The sequence below is a fragment of the Trachypithecus francoisi genome, unplaced genomic scaffold, assembly GCF_009764315.1.
Source record: "Trachypithecus francoisi isolate TF-2019V2 unplaced genomic scaffold, Tfra_2.0 Lachesis_group6, whole genome shotgun sequence".
Taxonomy (NCBI): Eukaryota; Metazoa; Chordata; class Mammalia; order Primates; family Cercopithecidae; genus Trachypithecus; species Trachypithecus francoisi.
This window is the reverse complement of record NW_022681471.1, coordinates 25,801,977-25,821,473: the sequence shown is the minus strand read 5'-3', so window position 1 is coordinate 25,821,473 and position 19,497 is coordinate 25,801,977. Positions and strand designations below refer to the sequence as shown.

Sequence of the window (19,497 nt, the reverse complement as noted above, 5' to 3'; positions counted from 1 at the left end):
AAACAAAACAAAAATACCATTGAACATTAGGGCAAAGGACAAGAATTTCAAGGTTTTACTTTGACTTTAGCAAATATTTGCTGCTCCATTTTTCTTGCTAGATTTTGCCATTTGATTTGTGTTTCTGCTTTGTTCCAATTTGTTCTTTGTGCTTGATAACTGTAGTTACCTCTATTATTATTATTATTTTTTTGAGACCCAGTCTTGCTCTGTTGCCCAGGGTGGAGTGCAGTGGTGCAATCCCAGCTCACTGCAACCTCTGCCTCCTGGGTTCAAGTGATTCTCATGTCTCGGCCTCCCAAGTAGCTGGAATTAACAGGTGTGCACCACCATGTCTGGCTCATTTTTGTATTTTTACTAGAGATGGGGCTTCACCATGTTGGCCAGGCTGGTCTCGACCTCCCAAAGTGCTGGGATTACAGGCATGCACCACTGCTCCTTGCCTCTTCTATTTTTGATGGCCTTTTTATTCGTAAGTATTCTTAAGGCTTTAATATTCCAGTTAAAAATATATATATTTGTCCCTTTGTGTTTTTCCCCCAATATACTTATTCTTCCTTTATGACCAAAATTATTTAAATTTGCATCCAGAAATGGCTCACAGAAAGAGCTCCTTGGTATCTTTTTAGGGCATGGTGGGGCCTTTTGTTTGTTTCTAGTCATGCCACATCTGGAAGGAAAGACACCTTTTATTTACTAATTTGAAAATCTATGAAAGCAGACTCAGTATTTTAAAGGGTTGCATATATTCTTATGCAGGGTTAAAAATGACTCACTACTCCAACTTTGGTAAATGTGTGCATTTTAGTTTTGGAAGGAAGTGCAAAAATCTGCAGAAAAATCTGGACTAATCACAACTTGAAATTTTATTATATCTAGTAGATAACTTTTAAAAATATAACCCATATTTTCCCAAACTGGATAAGGATAATTCCTCTCTTTCCAAATTGTGAGGAATGATTATGTCATATAAAATAAATATAGAAATATGTAGAGTAAATGATCTTCCAGACAAGAGTGTAGAGTATATCACCAGATGATACTCTATACTAAATATAAGGACACAAAACTGGACTTTATTGTATTTCTATAACTGGTAATATCCTTCTAGTTTTTGCTTGTTTATTAAATGAATATACTGTTAAAGATTTGATTATGTTGTGGATCTTGATTGTGTTGGAATTATTAAAATGAGGCATCTTTAATCTGTACTGCTTATTTCCAATAAAGTATTTTGCCGAATGAGAGCCAGTTTACCAGTTCTTTTGTTAAAGAAAATGAGCCAGTGGCTATCTCAGTTGTATTTATTATTGCCTTTTATGGCAAACATTTAAAATGTGCTTTTAATGGTGCACATGCCAATGTTTCTGACCTCTATAGTAGCATAAGTATTTGAATAAAAGTGAGGTAAATGAGAAGTCTGTGCCGCCTAGTACCATCACAAGTGTACCTAATTAAGCAGATGTTTGGAATTCACTGTTCTTTGATTTCTTGGGTAGGAGAGAATATTCTGAAGGATGTGATTAAGGAGTCGTTACCATGACAATCACATTCAAAGAATTGAGAGGAGACAATGAGTCTGTGGGGGATCATCTCTTTTGATTGATTTGACTCTTCTTTTAGTTCATTCAAGCAGCTGTTGTCACTAGATTTTCTTTTCCACGTAATTCATCCAATTGATTGGTGATGTGGGGATCATTGAAGCTTGGTTGTCAATAGTGATAAGGGTCCGCAGTGTCCATGACCACAATACTTTTGCTAAACCTGAAGGAGAGTGATTGTATGTGTTAAATGTCACTATAAAGTAACTCTTGGCTTCTTCTGGAATAATATAAGAGGTTTGTCTATTTTCACTTATTAATTCTGTCATGGTGGGATACGATTATCATGATCTCTGTGAAAGCATGACTAACCCTAAAGTGTTTGAGTTTTATTTTGCATTGTTTTGCTGTCATCTTACCCAGTGTGTTTCGGTGCTGTTTTGTTTTTTTTTCTTTACCTTGCACAATATTGTCAACATAATTTACGTGATGTTCTGGTCAGAGACACAGTTACATGCTGCAGATTGAAAAGTACACACAAATATACCCACCACAAGTGTCTTCAGCCTTACGACCCCAGCTAATGTTAAGTGGGACATGCTAGTACAGAAGATAAAGTGAAATGGAGATACAAAGGCAGTTCAGATCTGACTGCCAACATTTCTCCTTCTTTGTGGACTAATTCTGGGTGGTGAAACCATGAACTGTGGAAGGAAGACTGCTCCCGCATGGGCCTGAGTTGGATCCCATGTGAGAGCTTTGCCTCCTCAGCCTTTGGGCCTTTCTTTCTTCTGCCCTCTGGAGGGTGTCAGAGAACATGAAATGCAAGGACTTTCTGGAAAGGATAGCCAGGGTTTGGTCTGCTTACTAGACGACACTTTCCTGTCCCTTCCCCACCTCTAGCCCTTCCAAGCTGGAACGTGTAGAGGTGAGGAGCAGACAGAGAGATGGCAGGGAAGCCATTGGCAAGGTGGGAATCTTAGGAAGGGAGTGACTCTGGCTCTTGAAAAAGAGAACCAAATTCCATCAAGTAGAATCAGTATGAATTGTACCCATCTCTAGGAAAAATCAATTCCAGAATGATGAGTAAGATGAAATATGATAAGGCTAGTGTGTGACAGATTCACGTTTGAAGCTTCAGTTGGATTAAATCGAAAGAGAGGTCTGTTTGGTGTCAAGCGTTTGTGGTGGCGTGTGAAATCATTGTCCACGTTTGATAGCAGTTTGACTCTTTGCCTGCTATAATAACAGTAATAAGTGTGTATTTAACATTCAATGGGTACCTTGTGTTGGGGAGGCACTGCTAAATGCTTTACATGGAGGTACCTCCTTACCTCTATGAGGTAGGTGGCCATTATGATGCTGGTAGAGGATGGACAGGTAATATGAGGTGGAGCCAGTATTTGAGCTCAGGCAGTCTGACTCTGGTGCCCCTGCTGTGAACAGCTGTGCCATGCTGCATTCCTTCCGAAGCTGCATGAAAGAGTGTGGAATCTTCTAGAAACAGTGAGTTCTATATGAGTGAGTATGGTGATGGGAGATGAGATGGAGTAAAGCCTTTTGTGTAAACATACCATGCTAAGTACTGGGAGACAGAAATGAAATGAGGTACTGTTTTTTTTTTTTTTGAGATAGAATCTTGCTCTGTCACTCAGGCTGGAGTGCAGTGGCGCAATCTCCGCGTACCACAACTTCTGCCTTTCAGGTTCAAGCAATTCTCCTGTCTCAGCCTCCTGAGTACCTGGGGTTACAGGCGCACACCACAATGCCCGGCTAATTTTTGTATTTTTTCAGTAGAGACGGGGTTTCACCATGTTGTCCAGGATGGTCTTCATCTCCTGACCTCGTGATCCACTCACCTCAGCCTCCCAAAGTGCTGAGATTACAGGTGTGAGCCACCACACCCAGCCAAAATGAGAGAATTTTTGTCCCTGCCACCAAGATACTTAACATCTTACAGGACTAAGAAAACCTAACATGAACCAATCCAGATTCATATGATAGAATACGACAATGTTTTCTGCAAAGAATAGCCAGGGTCCCAGTCTGGTTACTAGAAGACACTTTCCCTGTCCCTTCCCCACCTGTAGCCCTTCCAAACTGGAATGTGCAGAGGTGAGGAACAGACAGAGAGATGGCAGGGAAGCCATTGGCAAGGTGGGAATCTTAGGAAGGAAGTGATTCTGGTTCTTGAAAAAGAGAACGAGATTCCCTCAAGTAGAATCGGTATGAATTGTACCCATCTCTAAGAAAAATCAATTCCGGAAGGGTGAGTAAGATGAAATATGATAAGGCTAGTGTGTGACAGATTCGGGTTTGAAGCTTCAGTTGGATTGAATCGAAAGAGAGGTATATTTGGTGTCAAGCGTTTGTGGCGGCATGTGAAATCATTTTCCACGTTTGATAACAGTTTGACTCTTTGCCTGCTATGATAACAGTAATAAATGTATTTAACATTCAATGGTACCTTGTTGGGGGAGACACTGCTAAATGTTTTACATGGAGGTACCTCCTTACCTCTATGAGGTAGGTGGCCATTATGATGCTGGCAGAGGCTGGACAGGTAATATGAAGCAGAGCCAGTATTTGAGCTCAGGCAGTCTGACTCTGGTGCCCCTGTTGTGAACAGCTGTGCCATGCTACATTCCTCCTCCAACTGCACGAACGGGTGTGGAATCTTCTAGAAACAGTGAGTTCTATATGAGTGGAGTATGGTGATGGGAATGAGATGGAGTAAGCCTTTTGTGTAACATACCATGCTAAGTACTGGGAGACAGAAATGAGGTACTTTTTTTTTTTTTTTTTTTTTTTTGAGATAGAGTCTTGCTCTGTCACTCAGGCTGGAGTGCAGTGGCGCAATCTCCGCGTACCACAACTTCTGCCTTTCAGTTCAAGCAATTCTCCTGCCTCTGCCTCAGCCTCCTGAGTACCTGGGGTTACAGGCGCACACCACAATGCCCGGCTAATTTTTGTATTTTTTCAGTAGGGACGGGGTTTCACCATGTTGTCCAGGATGGTCTTCATCTCCTGACCTCGTGATCCACCCATCTCAGCCTCGCAAGTGCTGGGATTACAGGTGTGAGCCACCACACCCAGTCAAAATGAGAGATTTTTTTGTCCCTGCCACCAAGATACTTAATATCTTACAGGACTAACAAAACCTAACATGAACCAATCCAGATTATGATAGAATATGACAATATTTTCTGCAAAGAATAACCAGGGTCCCAGTCTGGTTGCTAGAAGACACTTTCCCTGTCCCTTCCCCACCTGTAGCCCTTCCAAACTGGAATGTGCAGAGGTGAGGAACAGACAGAGAGATGGCAGGGAAGCCATTGGCAAGGTGGGAATCTTAGGAAGGAAGTGATTCTGTTCTTGAAAAAGAGAACCAGATTCCCTCAAGTAGAATCAGATGAATTGTACCCATCTCTAGGAAAAATCAATTCCAGAATGGTGAGTAAGATGAAATATGTAAGACTAGTGTGTGACAGATTCGGGTTTGAAGCTTCAGTTGGATTGAATCGAAAGAGAGGTATATTTGGTGTCAGGCGTTTGTGGCGGCATGTGAAATCATTGTCCAAGTTTGATAACAGTTTGACTCTTTGCCTGCTATAATAACAGTAATAAGTGTGTATTTAACATTCAATGGGTACCTTGTGTGGGGGAGACACTGCTAAATGTTTTACATGGAGGTACCTCCTTACCTCTATGAGGTAGGTGGCCATTATGATGCTGGCAGAGGCTGGACAGGTAATATGAAGCAGAGCCAGTATTTGAGCTCAGGCAGTCTGACTCTGGTGCCCCTGTTGTGAACAGCTGTGCCATGCTACATTCCTCCTCCAACTGCACGAACGGTGTGGAATCTTCTAGAAACAGTGAGTTCTATATGAGTGGAGTATGGTGATGGGAGATGAGATGGAGTAAAGCCTTTTGTGTAACATACCATGCTAAGTACTGGGAGACAGAAATGAAATGAGGTACTTTTTTTTTTTTTTTTTTTTTTGAGATAGAGTCTTGCTCTGTCACTCAGGCTGGAGTGCAGTGGCGCAATCTCCGCGTACCACAACTTCTGCCTTTCAGTTCAAGCAATTCTCCTGCCTCTGCCTCAGCCTCCTGAGTACCTGGGGTTACAGGCGCACACCACAATGCCCGGCTAATTTTTGTATTTTTTCAGTAGGGACGGGGTTTCACCATGTTGTCCAGGATGGTCTTCATCTCCTGACCTCGTGATCCACCCATCTCAGCCTCGCAAAGTGCTGGGATTACAGGTGTGAGCCACCACACCCAGTCAAATGAGAGATTTTTTTGTCCCTGCCACCAAGATACTTAATATCTTACAGGACTAACAAAACCTAACATGAACCAATCCAGATTCATATGATAGAATATGACAATATTTTCTGCAAAGAATAACCAGGGTCCCAGTCTGGTTGCTAGAAGACACTTTCCCTGTCCCTTCCCCACCTGTAGCCCTTCCAAACTGGAATGTGCAGAGGTGAGGAACAGACAGAGAGATGGCAGGGAAGCCATTGGCAAGGTGGGAATCTTAGGAAGGAAGTGATTCTGGTTCTTGAAAAAGAGAACCAGATTCCCTCAAGTAGAATCAGTATGAATTGTACCCATCTCTAGGAAAAATCAATTCCAGAATGGTGAGTAAGATGAAATATGGTAAGACTAGTGTGTGACAGATTCGGGTTTGAAGCTTCAGTTGGATTGAATCGAAAGAGAGGTATATTTGGTGTCAGGCGTTTGTGGCGGCATGTGAAATCATTGTCCAAGTTTGATAACAGTTTGACTCTTTGCCTGCTATAATAACAGTAATAAGTGTGTATTTAACATTCAATGGGTACCTTGTGTGGGGGAGGCACTGCTAAATGCTTTACATGGCCGTACCTCCTTACCTCTATGAGGTAGGTGGTCATTATGATGCTGGTAGAGGCTGGACAGGTAATATGAGGCAGAGCCAGTATTTGAGCTCAGGCAGTCTGACTCTGGTCCGCCTGTTGTGAACAGCTGTGCCATGCTGCATTCCTTCCGCAGCTGCATAAAAGGGTGTGGAATCTTCTAGAAACAGTGAGTTGTATGAGTGGAGTATGGTGGTGGGAGATGAGATGGAGTAAAGCCTTTTGTGTAAACGTACCATGCTAAGTACTGGGAGATAGAAGTGAAAAATGAGAGACTTTTTTTTTTTTTTTGAGATGGAGTCTTGCTTTGTTGCTCAGGATGGGGTGCAGTGGCACAATCTCGGCTCACGGCAACTTCTGCCTCCCAGGTTCAAGGAATTCTCCTGCCTCAGCCTCCTGAGTACCTGGGACTGCAGATGCATGCCACCATGCCCGGCTAATTTTTGTATTTTTTCAGTAGATACAGGTTTTCACCATGTTGGCCAGCATTGTCTTGATCTCCTGAACTCGTGATCCACCCACCTCAGCCTCCCAAAGTGCTGGGATTACAGGTGGGAGCCACTACACCCAGCCAAAATGAGAGATTTTTTTTTTTTGTCCCTGCCACCAAGATACTTAACTAACATCTTACAGGACTAAGAAAACCTAACATGAACCAATCCAGATTCATATGATAGGATACGACAATGTTTTCTGCAGAGAATAGCCAGGGTCCCAGTCTGGTTACTAGAAGACACTTTCCCTGTCCCTTCCCCACCTGTAGCCCTTCCAAACTGGAATGTGCAGAGGTGAGGAACACACAGAGAGATGACAGGGAAGTCATTGGCAAGGTGGGAATCTTAGGAAGGAAGTGATTCCGGTTCTTGAAAAAGAGAATCAGATTCCCTCAAGTAGAATCAGTATGAATTGTACCCATCTCTTGGAAAAATCAATTCCAGAAGGGTGAGTGTGATGAAATATGATAAGACTAGTGTGTGACAGATTCAGGTTTGAAGCTTCAGTTGGATTGAATTGAAAGAGAGGTATGTTTGGTGTCAAGCGTTTGTGGTGGCATGTGAAATCATTGTCTACGTTTGATAACAGTTGACTCTTTGCCTGCTATGATAACAGTAATAAGTATGTATATTACATTCAGTGGGTACCTTGTATGGGGCGGCACTGCTAAATGCTTTACATGGATGTACCTCCTTACCTCTATGAGGTAGGTGGCCATTATGATGCTCATAGAGGCTGGACAGGTAGTATGAGGTGTAACCAGTATTTGAGCTCAGGCAGTCTGACACTGGTGCCCCTGCTGTGAATAGCTGTGCCATGCTGCATTCCTTCTGCAGCTGCATGAGAGGATGTGGAATCTTCTAGAAACAGTGAGTTCTATATGAGTGTAGTGTAGTGATGGGAGATGAGATGGAGTAAAGCCTTTTGTGTAAATATACCATGCTAAGTACCGGGAGATAGAAATGAAATAATGATATTTGTTCCTGCCACCAAGATACTTAACATTTTTCAGGACAAACAAAAGCTAATATGAAACAATCCAGATTCATATGATAGAATATGGAAATACTGTCTCTACTTAAGTACAGTTGGGAGGAGAACTAGAAAGTGTTCCTTTGAATTAAGTCACTTTAAAACATTTGCTTTCAAATGTTAGTGCTTAACCGTGAGCACAAAATTTGCCTTCCTCCAGGCTTTTGGCCTGACAGACAAGAACTCTGTCCCTATAGTCAGCATATTTATCTATTTTGAGTTGGGAAGCACTGTCTTCAGCCCTGTCTTCCTGACACCGATCCTGACAATCATCGTCAGGATCTCTAAACAGATGAACCCATTAGCCTAGTGAACCAACTGTCTCAGCTGTTTATTTACCAGCACATTAACGGTTTTTCCGTCTATAACCACTGCCTGTGTGAAGATCAGCCTGGAAGTGGTTGGAGGGTGGGGTGGGAGGGGTGGTTACACACCTGGTTGTAATCCTTGATTTATTTTTGCCCTGTTTTCATCGATACTTCTTGAGAGCTTCCTGTCTTCCAGGCACTGACTGGGTATGGGGATAGAGCAGTGAAAAAACAGACCGGGTCCCCCGCCAGGGCACTGTCTTTTCCTCAGATTTCATTCGCTCATATACATTTTCATAGTTGATCTAAAAGTGGCATTTGGTGTGAATTCTAGGATTTCACACTTTTGGCATAATACAATGATCACACTCCCTTTCTCCTTTGCCCCAGCCAGTCCTTTCTGAATAAAAGTCGTGGGGTTGGGGGCGGAAGGCAGAGATGTGATTGGGCCTGTGGGGAGGTTGCACGGGCTTGGGGAGGGCAGCATGTCGTAGCGGGCCATATTTGTGTCAGGGATGGGAAAGGCACAGGGCACCCCTGTTTCCTAGTGGTGCAGAACCCTCGCCCTGGGATGAGTCTGCCCGCTAGTCTGCATCCTAATCCCGCTGTTGATTGGAGATAACTTCAGCGGTCACAGGGCACCTCATCTCCATGGCAACCCCTCTAAATATTCCTCTGGTGACTTGTGCTCTACATTCTGGCTGGATCACAGCCCTCCTGTGGCAAAATATTCTAAAGATGTTAAAAGAGAGAGAGAGAGAGAAAAAAAAAGGCTCAACTAATAAATCTATTCTAAACGACTGAGTCATTTGTTTTGATTACCCGGGTGATTGCCAAATGTTAATTTAAAACTGAAATAGGCCATGAGCTCACTCCCCTAACAATGCTGAGTGTTTGAGCTAATACAGCTTGATAATGAGGGAGCCAGATCCACTGCCAGTGCTCATGTTATATGATAAACAGACATTTGGAGAAATATGCAGAACATCTTGGCAGTTTTCCTTTAACTCTAAGGGTTGTAAATACAAAGTAAAATGTGTTACCATGAGCCATTTCAAAGAAAGTTGACTTTATTTATTTTTTTAGAATTCAGAACTTTGTTTCTAAAAGGTAACTTTGCCTCTTGATTCTCATTTTTTCCCCTAACTTAGGCACCTTGGAAGTTGTTTTCAACCGTATCCAGCCCTTGCTGAATACATCCTATCTGCCACACATTCAGCGTGAGGTAAGTTTTAGTAATTGCCACAAATTCTTACACTGATCTCCAACCTTCCAAATTGTGGTATTAAGGGCGGCATTGTACAAAGGGCCTTATTTGTACAGGAGGTTTCAGAAGGTTCATTTTAATTGACTCAACCAATGTCACTGCTTACCCTAAATATTAGCTCTCGGGGGGAATGTCTTTTCAAGGGAAAATCTCATTTGCTTTCAACCTGGGCATATGAAAAGGGAATTTGCTAGGCACAACAGAACTATTTGAAGGTCTGCTTGAAAATAAAGATCTGCTAATGTCGCTGCACGAACAGTAGGGAGCAGGAAAGCTACATGGAGCAAATACTGGGATGGGACGGAGGAGACTTCTGCTGCCAGCCAGGTTAGGTTGACCTGATCTGCTATTAGGAATCTTTCTCTGTGGGTGGAAGGAGCCAGGGTGCAGGACTGGCCCTGCAAAATTTGGTGATAGAAGGCCAAAGAGTGCTTCTGCTGGGTGACATTAATAGGGTCCAGGAGATTTTCTTCTGATTTTCCCTCAAGTTCAGAACAACCTGTGGGAAACCAGGTTGAGTAAGACCTTCCAATCCTTATATTGGATAAGCATTCTCTGTCCTCTTCATTTAGCCACAGTGACTTGTTTATACTCTGTGATGACTCAGGGTTACCCGATTTTCTCTTTGAGAGAGGGACATTGACCTTTGAAAATAATGAAAGGAAGGCATCTAAGAGAAGGCTCATCCAGGCACAATACAGGAATGGTCCCTCCTTTTTTGTGCCCCGGTCTCCGTGCGCTCACAAGAGGGGATGTAACCTTTGCCAGCACTGTATCTGTCAGGATGTGCCATTTCATCCCTCAAAAGGTTGCCGTGTTTTTGCCTTCACCTTCACTCTGCCCACCCCTGCACGCAGCCACATGGTCAGTGTAGATACCTAGATTTCAGTTAGGGTACACGGTCACCAGGTGACAAGAATTGCCTTTGTTATGTCTACTTGCTGCAGAATTCCCCCCAGGTTTTAAAATACCTCTTCAAATACCTAAATGTATTAAACCTTAAATAGTAAAAAGCATAGGACAAACTTTTAGAAATGCTAAACCTGAATTTTATCCATTTCATTAATTATGGTGGTAGTCATAAGTCCTTTCAAGGCCCTGGGGCTTGAAGCAGGCTCAGTGATAAAAGCTTTCATCAGTTTCCCTCTGCTGCTGGGGATGGAATCTTCATTTCTGGGTCTAAATCCAGCCGTAGCTCTCATTCATAGCCTTTACCTGTAATGGTTGTTTTCAAGCTTAGAAATAAATGATAGAAACCCATCTTCAAAAAATACAAATCTTCAGATCTAACCCCAATAGAGAAAACCAACAATCTGCTTTGGCTCAAGTAGGAGGCTGTGACTCTCTGTCAGCCTCCTCTGAGGGTGAACCCTATTGAAAGAGCAGAGATTTAAACTCTGTGCCCTTTCCCAGTTCTTATTTTTATTTTCCCACAGAAAAGAGGCTAGATTCTTTAAGGAGATATAAAGAAGGGAGATAGAAAGATATAAAGATTCTTTAAGGAGATATGAAGACATCCTCTCGTCAGCTGGAAATGCCAGCTAGGTGAGACCTGGCTATTCACATGCATTGTTTGCCCTTAGTAATTCCATAGCAATCTGCAAATTCGATCAGCTTTATCGGCAGAAAACTTTGATAGAAACCATGTGTACAAGGGCTGTATTCTTAAAATGGAACATTTAAATCGAAGTTTTTCAAGCACACATTTCAAGTGGTTTTATCATATCAAGCACACCCCAGTGACATCTTTACGTTGACCAAAACTTGGTGTCCTTGGGTTTTCTTTTAGAGCAGCGAGTTTCTCAGGTGTGTCAGTTGAATAGAATCTGTTAAATTCTGTTTTATTTTTTTTTTAATTTATTTTTTATTTTTTGGAGTCTTGCTCTGTCGCTCAGGCTGTAGTGCAGTGGTGCGATCCGGCTCAGTGCAACCTCCATCTCCCAGGTTCAAGCAATTCTCCTGCCTCAGCCTCCCAAATACCTGGGATTGCAGGCGTCTCTACACCACCACATCTGGCTAATTTTTGTAATTTTAGTAGAGACAGGGTTTCATCATGTTGGCTGGGCTGGTCTCAAACTCCTGGCCTCAAGCGGTCCGCCCGCCTCGGCCTCCCAAAGGGCTGGGATTACAGGCGTGAGCCACTGTGCCCAGCCAAATCTGTTAAATTCTGTTTCCCTGTAACAGAAATATATAGGATTACACAATTGCATCTTGTGTTCTTTCTTCCTTTCTTTTATTCATTCATTCTTTCAGCCCTACTATGGGCGAGGGCAGGAATGTAGTGGTGAGCACAAAAACAACAAAAAATACATTTTGGGTTTGATATTCTTCAAGGGTGGGACATGCCAAGATTATTTTCCCTTTTGCAGACGAGGAAACCGAAAATGGCTTTGCTTTTCTCGATTATATTGCCCAGTATTCAGTAGACAGGTATGGATGCAGGGGTACAGTTCCAAGTCCCCGTCTCTACTCTACTTTTTGAGCCTATGATTTATGCCACTTCCATATAAGCATGTGCAAATAAAGTATTCAGTAATTGCCATGGATGCAGCTGTCCCTGGGACCCGAAGGCCCTAAAATGAAAATAAATGTAAACTATGCGTTTCACACTCTATTTTTAAAATGTTTGTTTGGAATAATTGAACAGTTTAGTAAAATGGGCTTTGCTGTTTCCACGTGAGGATATCTTGTTCATTTATTTATTTATTTATTTATTTATTTATTTATTTATTTTTGAGATGAAGTCTCACTCTGTCGCCCAGCTCGAGTGCAGTGGCGTGATCTCGGCTCACTGCAATCTGTGCCTCCCAGGTTCAAGCGATTCTCCTGCCTCAGCCTCAGCCTCCCAAGTAGCTGGGATTACAGATGCGTGCCACCATGCCTAGCTAATTTTTGTATTTTTAGTGGAGACAGGATTTCACCATGTTGGCCAAGCCGGTCTCGAACTCCTTACCTCAAGGGATCTGCCTGCCTCATCCTCCCAAAGTGCTGGGATTACAGGCGTGAGCCACCACACCTGGCCTATTTTGTTCTTTTAAATGATGGTGCATCCCCTTTTAGTACAGTATTTATCATAAACTTTATTATTCAGAAACTTAGAATTATTCCATTTGGCTGCCTTTTAGTTTACAGAATTATTTGGAACACAAGCTTGAACACATAATTCTTAACACATACGTGAACTGGGCTAAATTTGAGTATTTGTACCATAGTAGTGACAATATTGTTAATTACACATGTATTTCACATGTAGGAGATATTTGTATCACTGACATATGGTCATTTTCATTATTGATTTGGCAGTTTTTTAATATTCACAAAACAAAATTTTAAAATACAGTAGTCAAAGTGATTTGTGCCATTTGTATTGATATAGCCTCTCCTTGGTGCACTAGCAATAAGAAGGAAAATCAACACAGATGGGTTACACAGACTTAGAGAATTTGGAAATAATCAGTTTAGAGCCAAGGTCTCAAACTGGTGGACTGGATCTGGCACACAGAGGTGTTCTTTTAAAATTTTAATTGCCAGCATTTAAAAATGGAAAGATTTCATATTTTTTGAAGTCCAAATTTTTCAGCTTCTCTTGAAATATCAGAAGATCTGGCAATATTGAGCCCTCACTCCTGTTTGGTTACACTAGGCTGGAGCCAAATGGCTGCTGTTTCTTTTCTTTTCTTTTTTTTTTTTTTGAGATGGAGTCTTGCTCTGTCACCCAGGATGGAGCGCAGTGGCATGATCTCCACTTAACTGCAAGCTCCGCCTCCCAGGTTCACACCATTCTCCTGCCTCAGCCTCCCAAGTAGCTGGGCCTACAGGCGCCCACCACCACGCCCAGCTAATTTTTTGTATTTTTAGTAGAGACAGCGTTTCACCATGTTAGCCAGGATGGTCTCGATCTCCTGACCTTGTGATCCACCTGCCTCGGCCTCACAAAGTGCTAGGATTATAGGCATGAGCCACCATGCCTGGCCGGCTGCAGTTTATCTAGCTAAAGCATGAACTCTGAAGTTTGCCACAGTCTCCGGCAGTCTCTGTAGTCTCCTTGACACTAAGGACAAGGGTTGGTTGCCATTATCTGAATGTTTAACCCCTATAGACATGTGAGTTTTCAACCCCAGGTCTAGATAAAACTGAGATTGCAAACTTAAGGTCATCCTTTCTCTCAAAATACCAGCTTGCTAATTTTCAGGGGCATGACATATAGGGTGACAGTCATATTGAGGAGGTGCTTTAAAAGGGTTGAGGGCAAACATTTCAGAGGAAGGATACTTTCTGATGATGGTACCTGATTAAGAGAAGGAGCATCAACAGGTATGGGTGTTTTATTTTATTCTGGAGGATTCCTATAGTCTACTTTGGTGCTTCTCACACTTTAATGTGCAGATTCTGATGCAGCAGGTCAAGAGTAAGGCCTGAGATTCTGCATTTCCAACAAGCGCCAGGTTGTACCACTGCTGATCTGAGGACCTGCCTCTCCTTGAGTAGCAACGTTCTAAGAAAAATGAGTCAGGCAGTGATGGTGCTAATGTTTAGAACATTCACTTTTCTCTGGCCTGAGAAAGAAAAAGAGATATGGACTAGGGTATTTTGGGTTGAATCTTCCCAGATAAATCTGGATCTACTTTGAGTTGGAGCAGAGGAGGTGAAAAATCAATTATTTTCAATACAGTATAGCACATGGAAAAGATAAATCTAACTCTGATTTTAAAATTTGTTTTAAATTAAGTGCCTCTGGTTAAAAAAAAAAAAAAAAAAAGCTAGATATGCTCAAGAATCATGAAATGTAGGGATTAGAGCTTTTAATTTTAGAAAATTTAGGAAAATATGGGGCTGTTAGCAAACTTGTAAATTAGACCACAGAAAACAGGATAATTATCAAATCCCTGGATATATGATAACCTTGTAAGCTACAAAATAATTTTAAAAAGTTGGAAAGAAAGAAATCAACAGTTTCAAATATATACAGTCCTATAGTGAAAAAGTATAATTAACATGAAAAAGCATACCAGGAAAAATTTGTGGCACATATGACGAGATACCTAATTTCTATATCATGCACAGAGCTCATACAGATTGTAAGAAAGGTGTGCACAGGCCTAGCACGCGGTCGGTGCTTCGTGACTGTTGACTGAATGAATTATCCAATTGATAGATGGGTAAAAGACACTCAGCGTTATGTCACAATGTAAAGAAATGCATGGAAAACATTCAGCCTCACTGGTGTGCAAAAATAAGCATATTTAAACGTCAACAAGGCACACTTCTACTCAGTTAGCAGAAGTACAAAAAGAAAACCCAATGTTAATATGGTTAACTTGAAATGGATATGCACTTATTCACTGCTGGTAGCAATGTAAGTTGGTACAAAGTCTTTTGGAACATTGTTTGGCAATATATGGCTAAAGGCACGAAGATTGGTACCCTTTAATAATAATACTTTGGCAAATGTGTTCTAAGAAACAAATTATTCTAAGAAAAGAAAAAAAGCTGCATGTTATAGTGGTTCATCACAGTGTTATTTGTGAGGTCAAAAAGAATTTAAATGTCTAATGTGAAAAAAATAGTTCATATATTCAACAAATAGTTTTGGTTGAACAGATTATGATACATCTATGCAGTGGAATTTCATAAATCTTAAAAATTATAATTTTCATACATTAGCAATATGAAAGAATTTGTATAATACGGTCTTACTAAGAAATGCAGGATGCAAAATTGTATATATGCTGTGATTGTAACATGCAAAGTGATATGTACCTGTGGACAAGAACTAGAAGGCACAAGGAAAAAATGTAAGTATCACTTTATTTGAAGTTATATTTATGTTGCGATGTTGTTTGTACATTTTTCTATAAGTATATGCTCACTTAGATGTTGAGAATCTGCCACTTTTATGTACTTACCTCCATAGCACAAGCTGGATATTCTAATCTATCACAAAGTAGGTGCTTAGTAAGTGACCAGGAAGCATAAGGACTCCTGTCCAGAGTCTAAACATGGGGTTCCAATGCTCTAGTTCCTTCTCGCTTGTTGTGTTTCGTCATCCAGAGCCCCCATTTCTCTTTCTTCCATATTTGGTGGTTGGTAGAGGCATCTTGGTATACCACATGACACCAAGTATAAATATTTGTTTCAGAGCTTTTAATGAATGTGTAGCAGTTCCAGGCAGGGAATGAATCTTCATGGTTAAAGGTCCAGTGTTCACTTAAGGAACATCTTAATGGAGCTGTAGCTCAAGAGCAATGCCCGTTTCATCTTCTGATTTCTTTTAGATAAGCAACAAAAATTCACTTTAAGGTCATGAGCCCCCTTACAGCAGTCCCCCTCACCTTCAGCTGTATTCCCTGTTTCAGATATACTTGTTTCTCTGCTGTAAGTACACTTTTCTCTTCTAATTAGGTCAGTTACTTCATGTCTGTTTTTCTTTTTTGACATGGTTTCTTCTGGCTTTGGCACCACATATTTTCCCCATATGTCATTGCCTCTGGAGCTTCATGTTGCAATAGTTTTTCAAGGGGAGCGGAGAGCACATTGCTAAGGGTGGGGGATGGCTTTTGACTCTTTTGCCTGCCCTTTGCTTCAGTGAGTGTTCGTATTTCTTTTGGGCCTAGTTCTGTTTGGTTTTGTAGTCTTCAGAGTCGGTTGTGTTTGGACTGAAAGATACTTAAGTAAAAATAATGGTAAGTCAGAGATATGTCTGGCAAAGGTGCAGCACATTTGTTAAGGTTACTGGTTTATTTATCTCTCTTGTCTCTATGGCGACTAAATCTGGGTCTGGGATTTAATGGACTTAGTTCTGACCTCTTGTAACATCTCCTAACTTTTCCCAGCCTCTGATTTAGAAAGAATTCATTTTCACTTGAGGAGAGAAACTGTCTCACTTACAAAAGGGGTCCTAACTGGAGTCTCGAAAAGTGGAATCTCTAGTCTTTGATTCTTACAGTCTTCAACCAGAGTACCCACTGTGGTTGTAAAGAAAGCTAAGAAGTCATGCAGAAATACACACACACACACACACACACACACACACACACAGGTAATGTCTCAAGGAAATACTTTTCTTTTTAGTGAAATAAAGTATTATTTAGTTAACGTGAATGAACTGCCTGTAAAGAGAACCTTTTGTCAGAATACCAAATCAGTGGAACCACTGATTGGACATTATGTTTTCATTTTTTAAAAGTATCTCCTTTACCCATTACAGGATTATAAATTTGCACACATATAAATGTTTGAACCATATTTTAGAGTTCAAGTATATTAAATTGTGCCATGGAAGTCCATAATAAAGATTGGGTTTGACCAGGATTCTCATGGAAGAAGTCAGATTTGGACAGTTAAGTTCAAATCTAGTGTTCCATCTACACAACTGATGTGAAATGAGGACATAGATATCTGATCTCTAAGGTAGGTAGAGTCAAACTCTAAGGTAGGTAGAGTCTTGGACTTCAACTGGTTCAATGAGCCTTTAACATTTTTCTCTTCTCCTTTATGGTGCTTTGAGACTTACAAAAACATTCCAGTTTTAAGAATTTACTAATTTATTCATCCGTTTACAGGTCTGTTCAGCTTCTCTAAGAATAAGCTCACATGTGAATTTTCTTTGAAACCCCTAAACAAAGGAGTCAGTAAATGATTAATTATCAAGTATTGCGCAGAGACTGAGGCAAGGGAAGTGACAGAAGTGCTCTTCTGTCCTTACTCCCCAAGTATAAAATATTAGAGTTCAGATCTGTCATCAAGTTTAGTTCAAGCCCAATAGGAACTTGTGATTACTTAGTAAGGTTTTTGAACATCATAAAAGTTCAGTGCATATGGAAGTTGTTTTAAGATTTTGTCCATCATCAACTCTTCTATTAATAGGCAAAGATTTGAGAAGCCAACAACAGATGCTCACTTGTAAGAGAGAACCATGCTTGGGAGATGAATGTTGGATGCTCCTTAATTTCTGAGTTTGAAACCTTGACTCACTTGTCTTATAACCATGGACGTAGAATATTTGTTAGATTAAGGTCATAGGTAAATCGTACAAATTTTATTATGATCAGTACAATAAGCATAGCTGGGGTCAAAGCTTTTATGGAAATCACAATGTTAAGGCCTGATGTCCTTAATAATTCTTGAGAAAGAATGGCACTTTTATCATTATCATTGTCATCATCATTATTATATCAACCTTATATCACATGGTGAAATCCCAGTGTGGTGAACTGTGCTAATAATTGTTATAATTTATGTATTTCATTATTGATATTTCAGTTTTGCTTGAACAGCTGCGTAGGGATCAATTTAAAATATAAAGGAGGAGATATATAAAAATGTATTTAGAATAGTAGTCTCATTGTCCTATCTTATCAGCCAGATAAGCTTTGTGCTTTGCAGAGCATCTCTCACTGAAGGATACCTAATTATTGGATAAGCAATTAGTTTCTTTAACAGTTCTTGGGCTGGGTACAGTGGCCCATGCCTGTAGTCCCAGTTACCCAGGAGGCTGAGGCATGAGAATCGCTTGATCCCGGAAGGAAGAGGGTGCAGGGTGCAGAGATTGCACCACTGCACTCCAACTTGGGTGACAGAGTGAGACTCTGTCAAAAAAACAAGAGCAAAAACAACAAAAAAATCCAAACCAAAGAACAGTTCTTCACCTAAGTAGAAAAGCAGAAAAACAATGGTTTGTGGTCTTTGTGAGTTTGTGGACATCTCTTAAACCATATGTGATAGGACCATTTCTTTTTTCTTTTCCTTTCTTTTTTCTTTCTTTCTTTTTTTTTCTTTTTCTTTTTCTTTTTTTTTTTTTTTTTTTTTTTTTTTTTGAGACGTAGTCTCACTCTGTTGACCGGGCTGGAGTGCAATGACGTTATCTTGCCTCACTGCAACCTCTTGCTCCTGGGTTCAAGTGGTTCTTGTGTCTCAGCCTCCCGATTAGCTGGGACTATAGGCGTGTGCCACCAGGCCTGGATAATTTTTTGGTATTTTTAGTAGAGACAGGGTTTCACCATGTTGGCTAGGCTGGTCTCGAACTCCTGACTTCAAGTGATCCACCAGCCTCGGCCTCCCAAAGTGCTGGGATTAGAAGCATGAGCCACTGTGTCCAGCCGATAGGACCATTTCTGTACACAGTCTTTAGGGCTAAAAATTCATAATTTAGATAAGGTACTCTGTATGTTTCTTTCCCAGGACCGGGACAGCTTTTCCTATCGGTGGTGGTGAGAGTTTGTGTATATAATTGTCAGCGTGCACAGGCAAAGGGATTTATAATCCAGAGTGTCTTTTGCTCCCTACAGTGGTTCAAATGGAAACTAATTGGAGAGGGTGAGTTCCACCCTTTGCATTGGGCTCATGGGACAGGTTTGAACTGGAAAACAGTACAACGTGCTCCAATATTTTTAGCCTATCCCTTATGTTCCCAGCTCTGCCCTTTGAACTGTCAGTTCTCATAGACTTCACATAGGATCTTGACCTGACTTTTGGTCCTCTCATGGGTGTTGTCCATTTTCCTGACTGGGGCAATCTAAGGCACAAAGAGTAAAGGATTTGGTCAGAGTTACTGTCTTAAATTGTACTCTGCTTTCTCCAGGAAACTGGAAGCTTCTGAAGAGCAAGAAGCCTGATGTTTCCTCTTATGTCCTTTGTATCATTTATTATTTAGTCCCAGAGACTTAGTAGGTATTTACTAGAGATATAGTTAATTGAATGAAAGGCATTGTGTAAAGTACAAACCATAGCATTACCGTGGTATTACACAGGACTGTCTCAGGATCCCTGTTCCTCTAATATCTGTATTCCTGAATTGTTGGAGGATATCCTTGAATAGAACAGTCCCTCTTCCCGCATTGTAGCATGACATTATTTTTTCCTGGCATGTTATCAGCAAGTTTTTCAAACAGAAAAGTTGAAATTATACAGTGAACGCTCCTATTCCTACCACCTAGAGTCAGCAATTAAAC

At 41.0% G+C, this 19,497-nt stretch overlaps 1 protein-coding gene across 4 annotated transcripts in view; it reads left to right on the top strand.

Annotated features, from left to right (window-relative positions):
• Positions 1-19,497, top strand: part of FHL1 (four and a half LIM domains 1) — a 69,015-nt gene that overhangs the window by 17,623 nt on the left and 31,895 nt on the right. For 2 of the 4 annotated variants that reach the window (XM_033201731.1, XM_033201726.1), the window contains exons 1-2: positions 2,958-3,047; positions 9,432-9,505. The gene's annotated coding sequence lies outside the window, so the exon portion shown is untranslated. Of the gene's footprint in view, positions 1-2,957; positions 3,048-9,431; positions 9,506-19,497 lie in introns of those variants that run through there. The other 2 variants (XM_033201730.1, XM_033201725.1) reach the window with 1 other exon arrangement.